General features: G+C 44.3%; 1 protein-coding gene across 1 annotated transcript in view; it reads right to left on the minus strand.

The window, feature by feature from the left end:
- Positions 1-6,640, minus strand: part of TCP11L1 (t-complex 11 like 1) — a 73,976-nt gene extending 67,336 nt beyond the window's left edge. Inside the window, exon 1 of the mRNA XM_056526607.1 lies at positions 6,412-6,640. The gene's annotated coding sequence lies outside the window, so the exon portion shown is untranslated. The remainder of the gene's footprint in view (positions 1-6,411) is intronic.
- Between the last annotated feature and the right edge of the window lie 7,849 nt (positions 6,641-14,489).

The raw sequence follows: 14,489 nt of genomic DNA on the forward strand, positions 1-14,489 counted from the left end.
GACAAGCCTGATGCATTTTGGAAACAAGTTGTGTGGACCGATGAAGTTAAAATTTAAAGGGGTATTCCAGGCCAAAACTTTTTTTTATATATCAACTGGCTCCGGAAAGTTAAACAGATTTGTAAATTACTTCTATTAAAAAATCTTAATCCTTCCAATAGTTATTAGCTTCTGAAGTTGAGTTGCTGTTTTCTGTCTAACTGCTTTCTGATGACTCACGTCCCGGGAGCTGTCCAGCTCCTATGGGGATCTTCTCCCATCATGCACAGCTCCCGGGACGTGACATCATCATTGAGCAGTTAGGCAGAAAACTTCAGAAGCTAATAACTATTGGAAGGATTAAGATTTTTTAATAGAAGTCATTTACAAATCTGTTTAACTTTCCAGAGCCAGTTGATATATAAAAAAAAAGTTTTTGCCTGGAATACCCCTTTAACTTTATGGCCGGTAAAGGTACGTTTGGAGAAGAAGGGGAACAGAATGTAATGAAAAGAACCTCTGTCCAACTGTTAAGCAAGAATTGAAAGTCTCTTGGCTGGCTACAAAAAGCATTTACAAGCTGTGATACTTGCCAAAGGGGGCAGTACAAGATATTAACCCTGCAGGGTGCCCAAACTTTTGCAGAAGCCATTTTTTGTTTTCTGTTATTTTGAAAGTGTAAATGATGGAAATAAAATCTAACTTTTGTTGACATATTATAAGAATGTCTAATCTGTAATTTGATGCCTTTTGGAGATTTTTCCATCTATCCTTGGCTTCTTTATGCACATTAATACAAATTTTTCTAGGAATATCCTAAGAAACAGAATGACAATAAGAAAGCTATATCTAAAAGAGCCATGACACTAACCCCTCCGCAAGAAACAGTACCGTGGTAGTAGACTTAGAATCCTCATGGTCCCAGTTGGAATAAATCTTCCCAGTGGAGCTCATCTTCCTCAAATTTCTCCCTCCTGGTGGCCAGCAGCTGCAGCTTCAGAAGGATGTCCTCTGTGCAGTGGAGGCAGGGCAGCAGAAAGGACTTCCCTTTTAAATCTCCCGCCCTGCAAGGCCCGAACCTTGGCGTCTGACGTCACATCCAGCCTGTCACGTGCTCCCCTCTCCTCCCCAACCATCACGCTAGCGTGACCTGTAAGCCCCGCCTCCCAGAAGGCCGCAGCCACAGAGCTCCCACGAGAGAATGCCGGAGCTCCGGACCCCCTCGCCAACGCTACTTTACAGGTAAAACATGCACAGGCAGAAACCGAAACTACAGCTTTGCCGGGTGTACCGGGACGAACAGGCAGAGGGAGGTGGCGCCGGAGTACCGTTGCTGGGTGTACAGAAAGAAAAAACCCCAACCAGGGGGTTAACGGAGGTCCAGGTTACTCTTCCCAACTAGGAGAGGCAGGCCTCCTCTGGACCCCCCCCCCCCCCCCCCCCCCCCCCCCCACCGTCATGGCATGGACTACTCCAGGCTTCCTGCAGGAAGAGAGGGATGTGCATCCTTTTTGTGCTCTAGGTTTCCTGTTCCTGGAGGAGGAGTCCATCTCTCTGGTGGTGCTGTCGTCACGAGGTGGAAAGATGAATTACGGCGGAATGGTAAGTATCATTTTGATCAGTATCACCCGCACTACAAGCCTGTATGACAGATGACAGATTTCCTTTAAGCTGTTACTTAGCATATAGAACAGCTTTCCCATTAGGAGGTCTAATCACTGTGTCACAAAGTTTATCATGATATAAATAAAAATAGAACTTTATCGTCTGGTTTGATACAAAACAGTGGTACAAAATTTACAGCCTTTTCTTTTCATACACCATAAAGACTTTTGTGTTAGTAACTTTCTTTTTCTGTTGCAGTATTCCAAGACCTGTTACATTTAGATTTTTCCATTGATTAGACAATTAGAATCGATTAGCAGTTGCCGCAGTGTATTTCACGTTGCGCATGCACTGACGGCAGTCACAGAGGGACTGCAGAGCAAGCTCCTGGCTGCGGTCAGGTAGACAAACCGTGGGTGCCGTGGGTGCATCCGCTTTGTTAAATACACCCCAGATGCGCCCCATGTGACCCTGCCATAAATGGGATGTGGGGCAGGGGCAGTTTTAAAGGGGTACTCCACTGGAAACTATATATTTTTTTTAAATAAACTGGTGCCAGAAAGTTAAACATATTTGTAAATATCTTCTATTTAAATCTTAATCCTTCCAGTACTTATCAGCTGCTGTATCCTACAGAGGAAGTTTTTCTTTTTTTTATTTTAACTTCTTTTCTGTCTGTCCACAGTGCTCTCTGGTGAGACCTCTGTCCATGTCATAAACTGTCCAGAGCAGGATAGGTTTGCTAGGGTGATTTACTCCTACTGTGGACAGTTCCTAAAAGAAACAGAGATGTCAGCAGAGAGCACTGTAATAAGACAGAAAAGAAAAAGAAAAAAAAAAAGAACTTCCTCAGTAGTATTCAGCAGCTGATAAATACTGATAGTATTAATATTTTTAATAGAAGTAATTTACAAATATGTTTGACTTTCTGGCACCAGTTAATTTAAAAAAAAAAAAAATTGTTTCCAGGGGATAAGTTATTGATTGCCCAGGGGTTTTGACCACTAGGACCCCTCGCAATCTGCTGAACAAGGCCCCGGCAGTCTGCTGGAAGGGGGTGTGTGCTGACCCCGCACGGAGCGGCGGACGACACACCCCTTCCTTGTATCCCATAGAGATACATGGAGAGGGCGTGTTGGCCGCGGCTTCTTGCAGGGGGTCGGAACGGCCGCTTCCGGCAGACTACCAAGGCCCCGTTCTGGAGATTGTGTGGGGTCCCAGCAGTCAGACCCCCCGCAATCTATAACTTATCCCTTATCCTTTGGACAGAATTGTAGTTTTGCAACAGCTGGATGCACCCTGGTTGGGAAACACTGCCATGGAGATAGAAGGGACAGGGAGGGACCTGGTAGGTGATGATATCATCCTGTAGTTCTCAGGAAGCCAGAACCCAGGTTGGACATCCCGTTCTGACACATTAAAGGGGTACTCCGGTGAAAAACTTCAACTGGTGCCAGAAAGTTAAACAGATTAGTAAATTACTTCTATTAAAAAATCTTAATCCTTCCTGTACTTATTAGCTGCTGAACACTACAGCGGAAATTATTTTCTTTTTGAAACACAGAGCTCTCTGCTGACATCTCTGTCCATTTTATGAACTGTCCAGAACAGCATATGTTTGCTATGGGGATTTCCTTTTACCCTGGACAGTTCCTAAAATGGACAGAGATGTCAGCAGAGAGCACTGTGCTCATGATGTCAGCAGAGAGCACTGTGTTCCAAAAAGAAAATAATTACCTCTGTAGTATTCAGCAGCTAATAAGTACAGGAAGGATTAATATTTCTTAATAGAAGTAATTTACAAATCTGTTTAACTTTCTGGCACCAGTAGATTAAAAAAAAAAAAAAAAAAAAAAAAAAAAAAGTGTTTCACCGGAGTACCCCTTTTAACCCCTTAAGGACCAAGGACGTACCGGTACGTCCTTGGTCCTGCTCTTCTGATATAACGCGGGGTTACACAGTAACCCCGCGTCATATCACGGCAGGCCCGGCGTCATAGTGAAGCCGGGACCCGCCTCTAATAGCGCGCAGCGCCGATCGCGGCGCCGTGCGCTATTAACCCTTTAGCCGCGCGCTCAGAGCTAGTCGCGGCATCCCGAACAGCTTACAGGACAGCGGGAGGGCCCCTACCTGCCTCCTCGCTGTCCGATCGCCGAATGACTGCTCAGTGCCTGAGATCCAGGCATGAGCAGTCATGCGGCAGAATCGTTGATCACTGGTTTCTTATGAGAAACCAGTGATCAATGATAAAGATCAGTGTGTGCAGTGTTATAGGTCCCTATGGGAGCTTTAACACTGCAAAAAAAAAAGTGAAAAAAAAAAAAGTGAATAAAGATCATTTAACTCCTCCCCTATTAAAAGTTTGAATCACCCCCCTTTTCCAATAAAAAAAAAAAAAAGACAGTGTAAATAAAAATAAACATATATGGTATCACCGCGTGCGGAAATGTCCAAATTATAAAAATATATCATTAACCCCTTAAGGACTCAGCCCATTTTGGCCTTAAGGACTCAGACAATTTAATTTTTACGTTTTCATTTTTTCCTCCTCGCCTTCTAAAAATCATAACTCTTTTATATTTTTATCCACAGACTAGTATGAGGGCTTGTTTTTTGCGCGACCAGCTGTCCTTTGTAATGACATAACTCATTATATCATAAAATGTATGGCGCAACCAAAAAACACTATTTTTGTGGGGAAATTAAAACGAAAAACGCAATTTTGCTAATTTTGGAAGGTTTTGTTTTCACACCGTACAATTTATGGTAAAAATGACATGTGTTCTTTATTCTGAGGGTCAATACGATTAAAATGATACCCATTATTACATACTTTTATATTATTGTTGCGCTTAAAAAAAATCACAAACTTTTTAACCAAATTAGTACGTTTATAATCCCTTTATTTTGATGACCTCTAACTTTTTTATTTTTCCGTATAAGTGGCGGTATGGGGGCTCATTTTTTGCGCCATGATCTGTACTTTTTTTTGATACCACATTTGCATATAAAAAACTTTTAATATATTTTTTATAATTTTTTTTTAATAAAATGTATTTAAAAAGTAGGAATTTTGGACTTTTTTTATTTTTTTTCGTTCACGCCGTTCACCGTACGGATTCATTAACATTTTATTTTAATAGTTCGGACATTTATGCACGCGGCGATACCAAATATGTCTATAAAAAATGTTTTTTTACGCTTTTTGGGGGTAAAATAGGAAAAAACGGACGTTTTACTTTTTTTATTGGGGGAGGGGATTTTTCACTTTTTTTTTACTTTTACTTTTACATTTTTTTACATTTTTTTTTACACTTGAATAGTCCCCATAGGGGACTATTCATAGCAATACCATGATTGCTAATACTGATCTGTTCTATGTATAGGACATAGAACAGATCAGTATTATCGGTCATCTTCTGCTCTGGTCTGCTCGATCACAGACCAGAGCAGGAGACGCCGGGTGCCGGACGGAGGAAGGAGAGGGGACCTCCGTGCGGCGTTATGAATGATCGGATCCCCGCAGCAGCGCTGCGGGCGATCCGATCATTCATTCAAATCGCGAACTGCCGCAGATGCCGGGATCTGTATTGATCCCGGCACCTGAGGGGTTAATGGCGGACGCCCGCGAGATCGCGGGCGTCGGCCATTGCCGGCGGGTCCCTGGCTGCGATCAGCAGCCGGGATCAGCCGCGCATGACACGGGCATCGCTCCGATGCCCGCGGTTATGCTTAGGACGTAAATGTACGTCCTGGTGCGTTAAGTACCAACTCACCAGGACGTACATTTACGTCCTGCATCCTTAAGGGGTTAATTAAACCGCTCGGTCAATGGCGTGCGCGCAAAAAAATTCCAAAGTCCAAAATAGTGCATTTTTGGTCACTTTTTATATCATTTAAAAATGAATAAAAAGTGATCAATAAGTCCTATCAATGCAAAAATGATACCGTTAAAAACTTCAGATCACGGCGCAAAAAATGAGCCCTCATACCGCCCCATAAACGGAAAAATAAAAAAGTTATAGGGGTCAGAAGATGACAATTTTAAACATATTAATTTTCCTGCATGTAGTTATGATTTTTTCCAGAAGTCCGACAAAATCAGGTAGGGTAGGATATCATTTTAATCGTATGGACCTACAGAATAAATATAAGGTGTCATTTTTACCGAAAAATGTACTACGTAGAAACGGAAGCCCCCAAAAGCTACAAAACAGCTTTTTTTTTTCAATTTTGTCGCACAATGATTTTTTTCCCCGCTTCACCGTAGATTTTTGGGCAAAATGACTGACATCATTACAAAGTGGAATTGGTGGCGCAAAAAAAAAAGCCATCATATGGATTTTTAGGTGCAAATTTGAAAGAGTTATGATTTTTTAAAGGCAAGGAGCAAAAAACGAAAATGCAAAAACGGAAAAACCCCCGGTCCTTAAGGGGTTAAGCACTGGGGGGAGAGTTATCAATACTTGTCCAGAGGAAAAGTTGCTGAGTTGCCCATAGCAACCAATCAGATTGCTTCTTTCATTTTTAACAAGGCCTCTGCAAAATGAAAGAAGCAATTTGATTGGTTGCTATGGGCAGCTTATTCTTTGCACAGGTTTTGATTAATCTCCCCCTGGATGTTTTGGAGAATGAGACTGGTGGCCACATGACCTAGTTACAGTAATGAAATGTATAGCTGCAGCTGTGCTGGAATGAAACAAATAGCACTGTAGGATAAGTAATAGTGAGTGTGCATGATATGGGCATAAACAAAATGTGGAGTGCCTCTTTAAGGAATAACTCTAATAGCTGTCACCCGCAGGTGACTGGGGAGGAAGGAGTTACCTGCCGTAAGGAGCCCCAGGCCTGAGCACACGTCCCCTCAGTGCTGTGTCCGGCTCCTCATACTACACACAAGGCCTGCGGGAAAGACGAAGCCGCTCCGGAGACAAGATGCTGCAAGTCACGTCAGGGAGCAGCCCATTCACTGCAAAGTCTGTTTACGGAAGACGCTCTCAGGGCTGCTGGGAAATGTAGTTTCGGAACGTGACATTCAGATGAGAGAGCGAGGGGGCGTGGTCAACGTCGGATAGAGGCGGGTCTTTTTTCCCCCGGAGTAACGTGTATGGAGGCGTGGCTAGGAGGGAAACATAAATGTGGGCGTGTCCTTCTACTTATGAATGGCTCCTGCCTGCTTGTCTGTGGACGGTTCAGGGCTGTATTGGCTGCGGGGAGACTGGTAATTATTGGGCAGTACAATGGGCACCGACCGGCTACAGAACCACAACTCTTACCATGCACTAGCACAGTCTTTCCCAAACAGTGTGCCTCCAGCTGTTGCAAAAACTGCAATTCCCAGCATGCCCGGACAGCCGAAGGCTGTCCGGGCATGCTGGGATTTGTAGTTTTGCAACAGCTGGAGGCACACTGGTTGGGAAAGACTTCCCTAGCCTAGCAGCTTGCTTGCTGGGAGTAGTAGAATTATTGTTCACAACACAATAGGGGAGATTTATCAAAACCTGTGCAGAGAAAAAGTTGCCCATAGCAACCAATCAGCTTGCTTCTTTCATTTTAAACAAGGCCTCTGCAAAATGAAAGAAGCTATCTGATTGGTTGCTATGGGCAACTTTTCTTTGCACAGGTTTTGATAAATCTCCCCCAATGTAACTTCAAGTCAATGACCCTTCTGTGAAATCACACTGTCCACTCAGGAAGCAACACTGATTGACAATCAATTTCACATGCTGTTGTGCAAATGGAACAGACAACAGGTGGAAAATATAGGCAATTAGCAAGACACCCCCAATAAAGGAGTGGTTCTGCAGGTGGTGACCACAGTCCACTTCTCAGTTCCTATGCTTTCTGGCTGATGTTTTGGTCACTTTTGAATGCTGGCGGTGCTTTCACTCTAGTAGTAGCATGAGACGGAGTCTACAACCCACATAAGTGGCTCAGGTAGTGCAGCTCATTTAGGATATAAACAACAACTTTAGGGGAAACACCCAAAGGGGGACCCTAATCTAGAACCCCCCCCCCCCCCCCCAAAAAAAAGGTAAAAAATAACTTTTATTATTTTAAATGTTTAAAATAGGAACCAATATAGAGATGGGTGCGAAACACAAATGTGTGTGAGTACCACACAGGTTAAAATTACAGGGTCTGACTAGCACATTTGAGTGGTATGGGTAGAAAGTACCTCTTAGTGTGTGTGCCACTTATTATTGTACGGCCACTACTGAGGTGCTAAATGATTGCATATGACCGTGCTGACAGAATCCACTGCGATTAAAAGTTACACACAAGCCAGCGTCCTGGCGTCATCAGAGGACTGGCGGCAAGTGAAGCCCGGAAGTATGGCTTCTCCTTATATACACTCGCCCTATGTCATAAAAAAGGGCCTATCTCCCCGCTGTATGCTCAGCCAGTAGTCACCCATAGGTAGATCACATGTATCAATGCCGTGCATGTTGCTATTACTTACGCAGGATGTAGCCAATCGCAAGTAGCGTTGCACATCATGTGATGTAAACATACATGATCATCATCATGACACGATCCCAGTACCACTGACGGCTAGTGACTACTGCGCATGTCTAACCATGCGCCCATGGCAACGGACATGAATGCCAGAGTCAATGCCGATGCCGTCAGTGCGCATGTGCGAAAGAACGCGCACGACAGTGAACTTAGAGATGAACTTAGAGATCAGGGGGATGCCGTCAGTGCGCATGTGCGAAAAGACGCGCATGACAGTGAACTTAGAGAAGGGGACCCAATATTACAGGTAGGTGCACGTGTGCAACGATGCATGTTTGTCAATGCACATAATGGACCAAGGGGGAAATCAAATTGTTAACCCAGTGTCCCCCTGGGGTTTGTTGTTATTGGCTCATCCAGGATGGCACATCAATGTGAGCTGTGGCAAGAAGGTTTGCTGTGTCTGTCAGCGTAGTGTCCAGAGCATGGAGGTGCTACCAGGAGACAGGCCAGTACATCAGGAGACGTGGAGGAGGCCGTAGGAGGGCAACAACCCAGCAGCAAGACCGCTAGCTCCACCTTTGTGCAAGGAGGAGCACTGCCAGAGCCCTGCAAAATGACCTCCAGCAGGCCACAAATGTGCATGTGTCCGCTCAAACAGTCAGAAACAGACTCCATGTGGGTGGAATGAGGGCCTGACATCCACAGGTGGGGGTTGTGCTTACAGCCCAACACCGTGCAGGACATTTGGCATTTGCCAGAGAACACCAAGAATGGCAAATTCTCCACTGGCGCCCTGTGCTCTTCAAAGATGAAAGCAGGTTCACACTGAGCACATGTAACAGAGTCTGGAGACGCCATGGAGAACGTTCTGCTGCCTGCAACATCCTTCAGCATTACCAGTTTGGCAATGGGCTAGTAATGGTGTGGGGTGGCATTTCTTTGGGGGGCCGCACAGCCCTCCATGTGCTTGCCAGAGGTAGCCTGACTGCCATTAGGTACCGAGATGAGATCCTCAGACCCCTTGTGAGACCATATGCTGGTGCAGTTGGCCCTGGGTTCCTCCTAATGCAAGACAATGCTAGACCTCATGTGGCTGGAGGGTGTCAGCAGTTCCTGCAAGAGGAAAGCATTGATGCTATGGACTGGCCGCCCGTTCCCCAGACCTGAATCCGATTGAGCACATCTGGGACATCATGTCTCGCTCCATCCACCAACGCCACGTTGCACCACAGACTGTCCAGGAGTTGGCGGATGCTTTAGTCCAGGTCTGGAAGGACATCCCTCAGACCATCCTCATCAGGAGCATGCCCAGGCATTGTAGGGAGTTAATACGGGCACGTGGAGGCCACACACACTACTGAGTCTCATTTTGACTCGTTTTAAGGACATTACATTAAAGTTGGGTCAGCCTGTAGTGTGGTTTTCCACTTTGATTTTGAGTGTGACTCCATATCCAGACCTCCATGGGTTGATAAATTTGATTTCCATTGATAATTTTTGTGTGATTGCAGGACCAACCCTCTAGTTGAAATCTTGGGTGAGTTCCCACATCTTTTTCCCCCAGGAGTTGATCCCTGGATGCCCCCAGTAGTTAGATAAGTAGGGAATTCCCAGGTAGGTAGATAGGTTGGGAAATCCCCCAGGTAGTAAAGTAGGGAAACATCTCCCCCAATAGAAAAATAATAAAAACCAAACTTACTTTCCTTCCGCTCCCACACTGAGGCCCCTTCTTCCTTCCGATCCGGGTTATAGCGCAGGACTCTTCCTGCTAATGGTACAGTGCACGGCTTAGGCTATGTTCACAAGTCGGAATGTCCGCACAGAAAATCTCTGAAAACTGCGGGCGCCGGCTTAACATGCCAGCTCTTAGACCGCACAGGAATGCGCTGTCTCATAAATGGCTATACATTCTGTGCGGAGTGAAAGAATGAACACGTTCGTTCTTTCTGTGGAAACAGAAAACAGAATTTCCATTCTGGAAACATCTGGCACGGAAATTCCGCCGTTTGCACAGCGCAGCAGAATCGCGTTGAATTTAACGGGACTCTGTTGCAGCATAATCTCCATGTCGAATTCAAATGCAGAATCCGGCACAGAAATTGCGATATGTAAACATAGCCTTACAGTGTGAAGGGACACTATGGAGCGGGGATGCATACAGGGTTTGCGGGAATTTTTCCCCATTCATCCAGAAAAGCATTTATGAGGTGACACTGATGTTGGGTTAAAGGTCCTGGCCCACAATCTCTGTTCTAGTTCATCCTAGAGGTGTTGAAGTCCAGGCTCGGTGGGGGCAGTCAAGTTCTTCCACATCACGCTCACCCATCCAGGCCTTTATGGACATTGCTTTGTGCACTGGGAACAGTCATGCTGGAATAGAAAAGCGTCAAACCCAAACTGTTCCCACAAATGTCCTGTTATGCTGAAGCTGGACCTGCTGGGGGTTGTAGTTTACACAAAACTGGAATTACAAAAAGGTATATGCACACACACACACATTATATATATATTATATATATTGGTCCCTCAACATACAATGGTAATCCGTTCCAAATGGACCAGCGTTTGTTGAAACCATCGTATGTTGAGGGATCCGTGCAATGTAAAGTATAGGACAGTGGTCTACAACCTGCGGACCTCCAGATGTTGCAAAACTATAACACCCAGCATGCCCGGACAGCCAACGGCTGTCCGGGCATGCTGGGAGTTGTAGTTTTGCAACATCTGGAGATCCGCAGGTTGTAGACCACTGGTATTGGAGGTTATACTCACATGTCCCCGCTGCTCCAGACAGTCACCGCTGCCCTGGATGTCACCCTCCATCGCTGTCGCTGCGCCCCCGGGGTGTCACTGATGCTCCTGCAAGGCCCCTGCTTCCCCGGCATCTTTGCTCTCCGTCGCCGCCATCACGTCGCTCCTATTGGATGACGGGACGGCGTGCGCAGCGACGTGAGGACGACGATTGAGAGCGCCGACGATGCAGAGGATCCCGAAGAGGACGCACCGGAGCCCCGAGGACAGGTAAGTGATCGTCAGCGGACCACATGGGGCACCGTAAACAGCTATCCGGCAGCAGCTGAAGCAGTCTGCGCTGCCGGATAGCCGTTTAAGCGATGGCCCCGACATACAAATGCTTTGTATGTTGATGCTGCCTTCAACATGCTCTGAGAGGCCATCGTATGTTGAAATGATCGTATGTCAGGGCCATCGTAAGTTGGGTGGTCACACATATATAATCACTCCTTTGTTACATAATTTATATGCATTCTGTATTGGGTAGCCTGGATGTGGATTAGCACCTAACTTCACCCAAGACCGCAGCATTGAAAGTGAAAATCCAGTGAAGGTATGCCACAGACAAATCTGTTAAGTGAACATTCCCTAAAGCAGACCCAATACAATGTCACCAATAAACATACATATTTAAAAAAAAAAACAACAAAAAAACCTAACAAACTGTTGAAAAAGGCCATAGGGCAGGGTGACCTATCACATCTGGGACTGAAGCTGGCCCCTGCTATTCCATAGAACCAACACTAGGGGGCAGACCAGACAACTTATCTTTTAGATTTATGTTTTTTTAAACCCAATAACTGGTTTGGCATAGTGAGGTCATAGGCTGTTTTTTTGTTTTTCAGTTTCTTTTTCTTAATCAGAATATAAGCACATTTTCTATAGACCCCTTTACTTGCTTTAAAGCTGAATAGTGTGTGAAGTTGAATAACAAGATGATGGAAAATACAATAGCTGGTTTGCAAATGCTCCACGGTCTGAAAGCTATTCCTCCTGACTCAGTCGTATGAGCTTGGACTTGACCAAGTATATATATATATATATATATATATATATATATATATATATATATATATATATATATGTATTCTCAATAGGGAGAGGGGAATGGGCTGCTGCCAGACACTTCCGGCAGTGCCTTATCTCCTACAGGAACAAAGCATTGCATATGTTGAAATCCATATTCATCTACCACTGGGGGAGAGCCTTGCCAAACTCAGAAGGCCCAGCTGACTATTCTGTGATGGCATTTTTAGAGGAAGCTTTATATAGAACTGTAAATAAATACACACAGCATTTCCATTTTTCTTTTCATTCATAGAAAGAACAAATAAATATGGCAGTGCTGGATCCATCACGACACCGACCGCACCCGTCAGACCATATTGGGCTGCAATTTTTTTCCCAACATTTATGTTGAGTCTGTAGAGCAGTGATATTCAACCTGTGAACCTCTAGATGTTGCAAAACTACAACTTCCAGCATGCCCGGACAGCCAACAGCTGTCCGGGCATGCTGAGCGTTGTAGTTTTGCAACATCTGGAGGTCCGCAGGTTGAAGACCACTGCTGTAGAGAATGCAACATTGCAGGCTGTCAGTCATCATCAAGAGTAGGATGACCGTAGAGTGAGGAGTTAGTCCGGCACAGAGGAACCGTCAGGCCAGGTTAAAATCAGAGGATTTATTGGATGCAAGGCGTTTCGCTGCGCAATTGGAAAAATTGCACTGCTGGATTTAAATGGGCAGAAGCTTTATGTACGGCACCCCAAACCTACACAGATGTCCCCAAATGTGTTTGCAGCATCTGTCCTGCTGTTTTTTGGGTCCTATAGACAGGTCTATCAAAAAAAAAAAAAAAAGTGTTTACGAAATAATTGAATCTCCAAATGCCCAAAGTGAGGATGAGCCTTTCCACCTTAAAAAAGGAAAACTGTTACCAAGTTCTCCCACAAAACCCTGAGACCCATGTATGGACCCCTGCTCACCCACACTATAACCCAGTGTATTGTTTAGTGAGGGTGAACTTGGTGACCGTTTTCCTTTAAGCACACCCCAACCCCACTGCTTTACTGTACACCTCTGCATTCCTCAGACATGTTTGTTTAGGAAGATGAAAGGTCATTGTGTTGTGTGACTGCATTCCATGCAAGGCTCTGGTTGTATGTGATCTGCTGCTGAATGTAGAGGTCATTGAATTGGCAGATTTCACAGATGTTGGAAACTGCTAGATGTAACCAAGTCATCAAACCATCCCTAAAAGGGCAGTATTGTATTACCAAGTCATTTGGCTGTACCCTATAGCTATATTTTTCCCATTAGTTGAAAAGCCAGACATTACAGACAACTGGCCTCTGTAGATTTCAGGGTATAGTGAATAATGTTCAATCTTAGATTTATCAAAAACAGCAAAAAAAAAAAAAAAAAAAAGTAAATATATATAAAAATTGTATATGCCCATGGGTGGTATATTGCTTTTCACTATCCACGGGGTCAATACAAAATGAGGATTGGAACCAGATTAGTCAACTACTGTTGGCCACTACTACCAATGTACTACTGGGAAACAGCAGTGTATACTAGGTCTAAATGGCCATTTTCACAAAGAAATTGCTCAGGCCTAACGTCCATGGCATGAAGGCTGCACTCGGCCCACATACGATTTCTGATAAGTGATATGTCCAGGAGCATAGTTACTAAATGTATAACAGCAGATCCCAATAGAGCCCCATGCACCTCAAGTGGTCATACTAGTATTCCATACAGAGTAGAGCCATAATAAGGATATTTGCCACTTGCTGAAGGGTTTAATGGCCCAATACACACCTTGGATATTCTGCTTCTTCATGTGAAGCTGGAGAAAAATAATAAAGAACCAGTTTGTACTGTTTAAGGTGAAGCCTGAGGGATTAACACATTTTCAACTCTCTTCACTAATACCTCCTCGGATTTGCATTGAATCTGGAAGCATTAAATAACTGGGAGGGCTTGATCCAAGCATTGAATAAACTTCAAACAGTAAACAGAATTCTTATTTATACATTATGTATATATGTTGGAACATGTCTGGAGGATTAGATCCACAAATCTTCACAACTTCCGGTCCGAAGAAGTACTGGCAGATGTAACATATTGGCCATAACATTTAAACCAGCAGCTAATATTGTGTATGTCCTTGTGCTTCCAAAAATCTGAGAAGACATTAGCAACAGACTCTTTAAAGGGGTATTCCAGGGGAAACATTTTTTTTATATATATAATAAACTGGCTCCAGAAAGTTAACAAATCTGTAAATTACTTCTTTTAAAAAAATAATAATAATAATTTCAACAACAGCAACTGATAACTACTGAAAGGATTGAGGTTCTCTTTCTGACAACAGTGCCCTCTGCTGACATCTCTGCTTGTCTCAGGAACGGTCCTAAGCATTAGAGGTTTGCTATGGGGATTTGCTCCTACTCTGAACAGTTCCTGAGACAAGCAGAGGTGTCAGCAGAGAGTAATGTGTTCAGACTGAAGAGAACAACTCAACTTCAGCAGCTGATAACTACTGAAAGGATTAGGATTTTTTAATAGAGGTAAATTACATATCTGTATCTTTCTGGAGCCAGTTGAGATATAATATACAAGTTTTTTTTTTCCCTGGAATCCCC

Source organism: Hyla sarda, chromosome 6 (genome assembly GCF_029499605.1).
Source record: "Hyla sarda isolate aHylSar1 chromosome 6, aHylSar1.hap1, whole genome shotgun sequence".
In the NCBI taxonomy this organism is placed as follows: domain Eukaryota; kingdom Metazoa; phylum Chordata; class Amphibia; order Anura; family Hylidae; genus Hyla; species Hyla sarda.